We start from the raw sequence: 7816 nt of genomic DNA on the forward strand, positions 1-7816 counted from the left end.
GTCAGGCGGAACTCAAATATTAGCCAATTAGTACGATCTTTAAGGGAAGATCCTGGTCCACATTCCGAAAACTCAAAACATTTAATCTGCATCAAGAATGCGTAATGCAGAGCAGGATCCCCCCTTATTTTAGCATTCCTTAACTACTTTACGAGAGCCTCCAAAGAACCCTCATCAGACCCCCTGGATTATGAATCTCGACAAGTAAACAAGCGGGTTTTTTGTCGCATATAAAAAGATTTCCTGTAAAGCTTTTACAGAAAAACCCCATTATGTGGCAAGAAACTCGCTTCCTTGCCTATTGAAACTCATAGATTAAAGGTAAATGATAACCCATTGGGGGGCCTGCGTAATTCCCGGAGAAAAAATCCGAGACACATCTTGACAAAATATTAATAATCCTCAAAAAGCGGGCTGCAACAAAAAGAAGAAATTAGCTAGAGTCTGGTACGTACCAAGTGGCTGTACATACCTAGTCACGCTTCGGAACTTAGCCATCAAATAATCCCTGTTTTTTTGAAAACTTTTAATATAGAAAACATCTGGCTGCGAATTTATAATTTAAGAAGTGACGAGCCCCTCTTTATCGCTTTTTACGGGTTAACGAGGGCATTAAAGTATCGCCAGCAAGATTCGCGATACCGCCGTCGAATTCAACTTAAATATTGCTAAGCCTAAATATATTTCTTTAGTTTACGCGCCAAAAATAAGAGATTCTACCCCGTTACTCACCGATTGTAAAGAGAGACGCATTCAGGGTTTCAAAAAGTTTAAATTGTTAACATTTAAAAAACCCGTATATATACCGGCAAAAAATTAGGTTACCCCACCCTTTTTTACGTGTAGTCTAGTACTCGCCTTGATTTTCTTTTTTTCCCCACTACAGAAAACTAGTTTTTTTTTCGGAGTAATTTACTTTCTCTTTTAGCGGCGAAAGACTCGCAAATAACCCTGGAGGGAGGAGTGAAATATTTTCGTAAACGTTTACCTTACTACAAAATACCTAGGAATGGTTTAAAGTTACACGTTGGGTGGGTCAAAGAAATGGATAAAATAAGGGAAGGATGTGTCTCGATTTAAAAAAATCACCCATAGATTGCTTACCTGTCCAATTTTTTCTATTACAAGGAATCCCAGTTAGATATTATGCCAGAGGCAAACCTCTGAAATTGATGCCAATGATAATTACGTCAATCATAGAGGTGATTAAATTGAATATACTTTAGAGAGTGGAGGGGGGTTTAAAAAACTGTTGCTTAGTAACTCATTTTTTTAAGCTGTAAAATTAACATGTTGAATAAATTTGTTTCCTTTTTTATTTTTATACTAGAGCTATCTTTGGAGTCTGTAATAAGTATACAAGCCTCTAAGTAAAAAATATTATAGATATTATAGGATAATTCATTTAATCTTTTGTGACTTAATTATAGTGTTTCTAGAGATAATTTTATAAATTTACCGAAATAAGCAACCGTTACTCTTCCAAACAAATAAGGAACATGACTAGAAGCGTAGATAAATATTAAAATAAGCTAGCCAATCATTTTTGACAAGTTATGTACTTTGAAATATAACTCTAAGGTAACGCAAAAGAAAAAATCCTAATGTATTTATGGCTGAAAGGTGAAAAAAAACAAAGCGACTATAATAGAGAAAATTCTTGACATGTCCTATATGACAAATTAATTGTAACACTGTTTTGTGTGTTTCTCAGGTTTTCGAGTATTAACTCGTACATTTTGATTTATGGCAAGCGAAAAAACACCTTGTATAATGGGAGGAGAAAATATTAAATCCTCCGCTAATAAATTCATAATTGACTTTTACATATATATTTATAAAGTTAGAAATCTCTATTTAGCTCAAGGTCCTAGTTTTTTTGTATGCAGAAGCTTGTTTGGGCGTGTTTTGAATAATTAAATTTGAATAAGCCAATACTTTCAAGATTTTAAAATTCAATAAATAGGAAAAAGTTAATGAGGCATAAAATTAGAAATCTCTCCGAGGTCTAAGATTTTTTCGTATGCAAATAATTCAAAGAGATCGTGTTATATAAAAGGTTAAAAAGGAGTTACTTTGATAGAAGCCCGAGGGGACAAATATTATTCGTATGCAAAAGCTTGTTTGGGTGTGTTCTAAATAATTTAATTTGAATAATTCACATAAGATCGCATTATATAAAGAAAAAATTTTAATGAAGGTTAAAAGTAATTATTCTAGGAGGGAGAAAAATGGTTTTTTTAATATGATATAAATCTAAATAATTGTATATTAATATTAAACTATAGGGGTATTTTTTATATAGGCAGGTATGGCATCATCCTTTATAATTTTTAGTATCAACTCCACAATAAATAAAAATGTATTTTTGGGGGGCATAAATAATATCAATTTTTATCGATTTTTTGGAGTATTTAAGACCAGAGTCTCGATACTTTCTTCATTCGAAAATTTTCTAGACGCTTTCTGTCGCTTTACAAGCTCTTAAACACTTGTAAGTAATGTCTAGTTTAATTCCTTGCGGTCGCTCTATGATATGGAGGGTGAATAGAAAGCTCTATGACAATCCTGATTTAAAGGATTTTACTTGGGATGATTTATTTAGAGATGTTTGGGATAAAAATACTTTAACGGACGCGCAGAAAAGGAACATTTGGCGTAAAATGACAGGGGCATACAATGCTTCTTTCTTAGTGTTTACGATTCAAGACGTCTATAATCACCATTATAGACCTGACGCGAATTTACTCCACGCTCTCGTTAGAGGTTGTTCCAATTACACGGACCATATGTTTTTTAAAGTCGAAAACGATGGTATCTTTACTAGCTGGTGGTTCAGCCCCAACGCGAACAAATTTTGGTTTTCAAACCCATTTTGCATACAGGAGCGAAAAGAACGCGATAGAATAGAAAGCTACGAAATACAATACGATATGGCAGTTGATTATATTTTCAATGCTCTGGAGGATTTATGCTGGTTGAGACTATTTCGCCAACACAGAATCTTGGAAAAACCCCATGTCCAGTTTGCATTGCGGCTCATTTCTAAACACCTTTTCCAAGCTCGCGTTTTTGTCAGCGTAACCCAATTTTTTACGACTATTAACAACCCCCAAAACAATAGCTCGGTCCGAATAAGTAGATTTACAACGTGGATAGTTCCCCCGCAAACCTTTTCTAAAATAGAGTGTCCGTACGGACCCATACATCACGCTTCGGTGAAATGTACAGCGCGTTATTGGTATTACGGGGGCTATTGTTTTCACGAAGAAGCGTTCTATAGACGTGTCTTAGACATGTGTTTTAAATTATGCTTGCTGCAACTCACGAGGATAAATAGACCGTGCCCTAAAGAAAAGACTCACTTTCGACAGTCCTTAGCTAGATGGTATTTAAAGAAAGCCATGTATATAGCGGGCGTAGCTCGCCTATATTGCAATACCACCTGGTGTTTAACATTATCAGACATTATGCAAGGACTGATAGACAGCGACGCGTTACCCTTTTTAGTAACGTTGATTTAAAATAATTGAATGGTCAAGCGACGGTGAAGATTTAAAACGGCCGGCGGATAAAGACAAACAGTGAGCTCAAGAATTACAATAACAAACTGGTCCTTAGATTTGATAATTACCCGAATTATATGTTTTTTAATATTAAGGCTGTTAATTTATTCTGTAGTATATTAGAATAGGGTTATAATTAACTTTGCGTAGTTATATATAAGTTCCAGTTTAAATAGTACAGAGACTAGTTGCGATAATACAATTGTGGTGAAATTTTTTTTTATTAGAAATTCTAATCCATCTTTAAAACGCCTTTATTCTCCAAAAAAATGTAAGTAATATATTTGATATAAATATATTTGATATAAATATATTTGTATGTATTTCTTTTTAAAACTTTGGTGATAATTTAGGGCCAGCGTCGAGAGCTTTGTGGACGTTATTAAGAAGCAAGGCTCTGCCCTCATGCCCCGTAACGGGCATCTTTATTGTCCACATTGCGAAGGGACATTAAAGGATATGCCCGACTATGGCCAATTAAATTACTATTGCACGACGCGCGAATGTAATTATTTTAGAAAATGCGTTTTAGTCCAGTGCAAACAATATATCAGTTTTGCCAAGCGTAGCGACCAGCGGCATTTGCTTAGCACACGGAACTTTTGTTCACTTTGCGGTGAATTTAAGTACCGTGTAAAAGACATATGCCCGTGTTACGAGTGGTCCTGTGATTGACAGGTAATTCTCAATTGGTACTATTATTTGTTTTAAAAAGTGTAAATTTTTGACTGAATGTTTCTGCATAATATTTAAGTCTCAACACAAGGATGCTGTTGTTTTTTATTTTTTAATTAATTTTATATTTTTTATGTTAATTATTTTAGTTATTTAATATTCTATGTTTCTATGTTAATTTTTTTAGTTATTGAATATTTTATTTTTCTATGTTAATTTTTTTTAGTTATTTAATATATTATTTTTTGTTAGTGATTAAAATATATTAGTTTTAAAATAAATTATTTATAAAAATATGGTTTTATCATTTTAATTATTGTATTTTGACATGCAAATGTATACATTAAAAAAAGGTTCATATTGATTCAAGACGTATTATTTCTCATCTAAATTACCTTTATAACCTCAAAAAAAATAATCGCACTAAAGTTTACTTTAAAATAAAACATATCTTAATGTCTGGAAGTTTTAAAAAACCTTCAATAATCTCTGAATAGCGGGAGTAAGCGAGAGGTCTTTAAAAAACCTGTTCTCATTTTTGAAAGAAATGTCTGGAAATTAGTTTAGCCTAAAGTGTTTAAGAGAGTAGTAATGCGGTAAAATGTTGTGTCTCGTGTGATGATTTCATAAGCGAATAATATTACAGCCATTTATAAATACTGGACGACATAACACAGCGATGCATCAGCAATTTGACCCATCATATTAGAAGACGTTTAAAAAAATCTCCAGTTTAAGCAACAAAATAAGCAATTAAAACAAGCCTAATGATTCTCTTTCGGGGACAAACAACTTGGAACTATTTTCTGTAACGAATTGCCTTGAATAATTTAAGCGAGGTCAACTTGGTCTAAATTATTTCGATGCTGGAAAAATTAAATATTAACATTGGATTTCATTTAGAAAGCTTTTCACGCTTCAAAATTTGAATTTAGTTCACAATTGGTCAGTTATCTAGGGTAAAAGTTAAGTAATACTTCAGGCCTTTTCACGCCAGCGAATGTTTGTAAATTTGTTCTAGTTTAGACCGTGCTGCTGACTTGGGTGTAACAATTTTTTCAAATATATTAGTACTTCTTCCGCCACTTAGATGTACAAAAACAACTAAATTCATACAATAATAATTAACGGAACATTTATATTCAACAGGGCTCGTTCGTTAAGGTGTTAAAAATTTAATAATAAATGCATGCATTTTTTAAAAAATTGAAAATAGGCAGAGATTTTGCATGACTTTTTTTTTCCTTCATTACATTTGCAAGTATATTTGGAACTATCTTGAGACACAGTTCAAAAAAATATCCGTACATTCGCAACTAATATCCAGAACACAATGCGCGTTATTTTTGGCTCAAATTTCCTTCCCCTCTCACTCGCAACCATCCTCGCATTTTTCCGTTTTCACTTAAGACCAATCCCGGGTAACACTCGCATTTATAAGTACTGTTATCGGAAGAATTGGGGTTGCAAACGGTTTTGATGTCGGAAAAATTATCATTTCCCTCGATTTCGCATATATCGACGCACTACAAATCGGAATCAGGGATCAAACCAATGGAACATTGGCAATAATACGTGGCGTTATTAGATTCATTAACGTGACATTCTGCATTAAGATTCTGACATTCAATATCCCCTTTTGCTTCGCCAATGTCAACGCAAATGCTAGCCTGACTATCATAGTGACCAGCTGAGCATTCGCAGTAAAATGTAGTATTTTCATGACTCGATACGACGCATTCGGCTTTAAGCTCTGAGCAGGCATTATCTCCCATAGTTTTACAAATATTTTCGCATGTTTGGGTATTATCCTCGAACAGTCCAGCATGACATTCGCAGTAATACGTTGAGTTATTAGTTTCATCAACACGGCATTCGACTTTAAAATCCTGGCATTCACTGTCACCTTTTACTCGGTAGATATCACCTCAAATTAGGTTTTTTTCATCTTCGAATAGCCCGGCGGGACATTCACAGTAATAGGTTGATGTGTCAGTTTGATTAACGGCATTTTGCTCTACGATTTTGCCACTCACTTTCTTTTAAAAACATTAAAAATCCCCAGCGATTTTTAAAATGCATGAATTTTTTAGCGTGACATTCGGTATTAAGATTATGACATTCAAAAGCTGCTAAAAATTTTATAACAAAGGCATGAATGTTTTTAAGAAAAATTTTAAAAATCCCCGGTGATTTTTAAAATTTTAAAAAATTTTAAAATTTAAAATTTTTCTTAAAAACATTCATGCCTTTGTTATAAAATTTTTAGCAGCTTTTGAATGTCATAATCTTAATACCGAATGTCACGCTAAAAAATTCATGCATTTTAAAAATCGCTGGGGATTTTTAATGTTTTTAAAAGAAAGTGAGTGGCAAAATCGTAGAGCAAAATGCCGTTAATCAAACTGACACATCAACCTATTACTGTGAATGTCCCGCCGGGCTATTCGAAGATGAAAAAAACCTAATTTGAGGTGATATCTACCGAGTAAAAGGTGACAGTGAATGCCAGGATTTTAAAGTCGAATGCCGTGTTGATGAAACTAATAACTCAACGTATTACTGCGAATGTCATGCTGGACTGTTCGAGGATAATACCCAAACATGCGAAAATATTTGTAAAACTATGGGAGATAATGCCTGCTCAGAGCTTAAAGCCGAATGCGTCGTATCGAGTCATGAAAATACTACATTTTACTGCGAATGCTCAGCTGGTCACTATGATAGTCAGGCTAGCATTTGCGTTGACATTGGCGAAGCAAAAGGGGATATTGAATGTCAGAATCTTAATGCAGAATGTCACGTTAATGAATCTAATAACGCCACGTATTATTGCCAATGTTCCATTGGTTTGATCCCTGATTCCGATTTGTAGTGCGTCGATATATGCGAAATCGAGGGAAATGATAATTTTTCCGACATCAAAACCGTTTGCAACCCCAATTCTTCCGATAACAGTACTTATAAATGCGAGTGTTACCCGGGATTGGTCTTAAGTGAAAACGGAAAAATGCGAGGATGGTTGCGAGTGAGAGGGGAAGGAAATTTGAGCCAAAAATAACGCGCATTGTGTTCTGGATATTAGTTGCGAATGTACGGATATTTTTTTGAACTGTGTCTCAAGATAGTTCCAAATATACTTGCAAATGTAATGAAGGAAAAAAAAAGTCATGCAAAATCTCTGCCTATTTTCAATTTTTTAAAAAATGCATGCATTTATTATTAAATTTTTAACACCTTAACGAACGAGCCCTGTTGAATATAAATGTTCCGTTAATTATTATTGTATGAATTTAGTTGTTTTTGTACATCTAAGTGGCGGAAGAAGTACTAATATATTTGAAAAAATTGTTACACCCAAGTCAGCAGCACGGTCTAAACTAGAACAAATTTACAAACATTCGCTGGCGTGAAAAGGCCTGAAGTATTACTTAACTTTTACCCTAGATAACTGACCAATTGTGAACTAAATTCAAATTTTGAAGCGTGAAAAGCTTTCTAAATGAAATCCAATGTTAATATTTAATTTTTCCAGCATCGAAATAATTTAGACCAAGTTGACCTCGCTTAAATTA

Source organism: Phalangium opilio, unplaced genomic scaffold (assembly GCF_054372755.1).
Source record: "Phalangium opilio isolate 3A_F unplaced genomic scaffold, DU_Popi_V2 ptg000104l_1, whole genome shotgun sequence".
Taxonomy (NCBI): Eukaryota; Metazoa; Arthropoda; class Arachnida; order Opiliones; family Phalangiidae; genus Phalangium; species Phalangium opilio.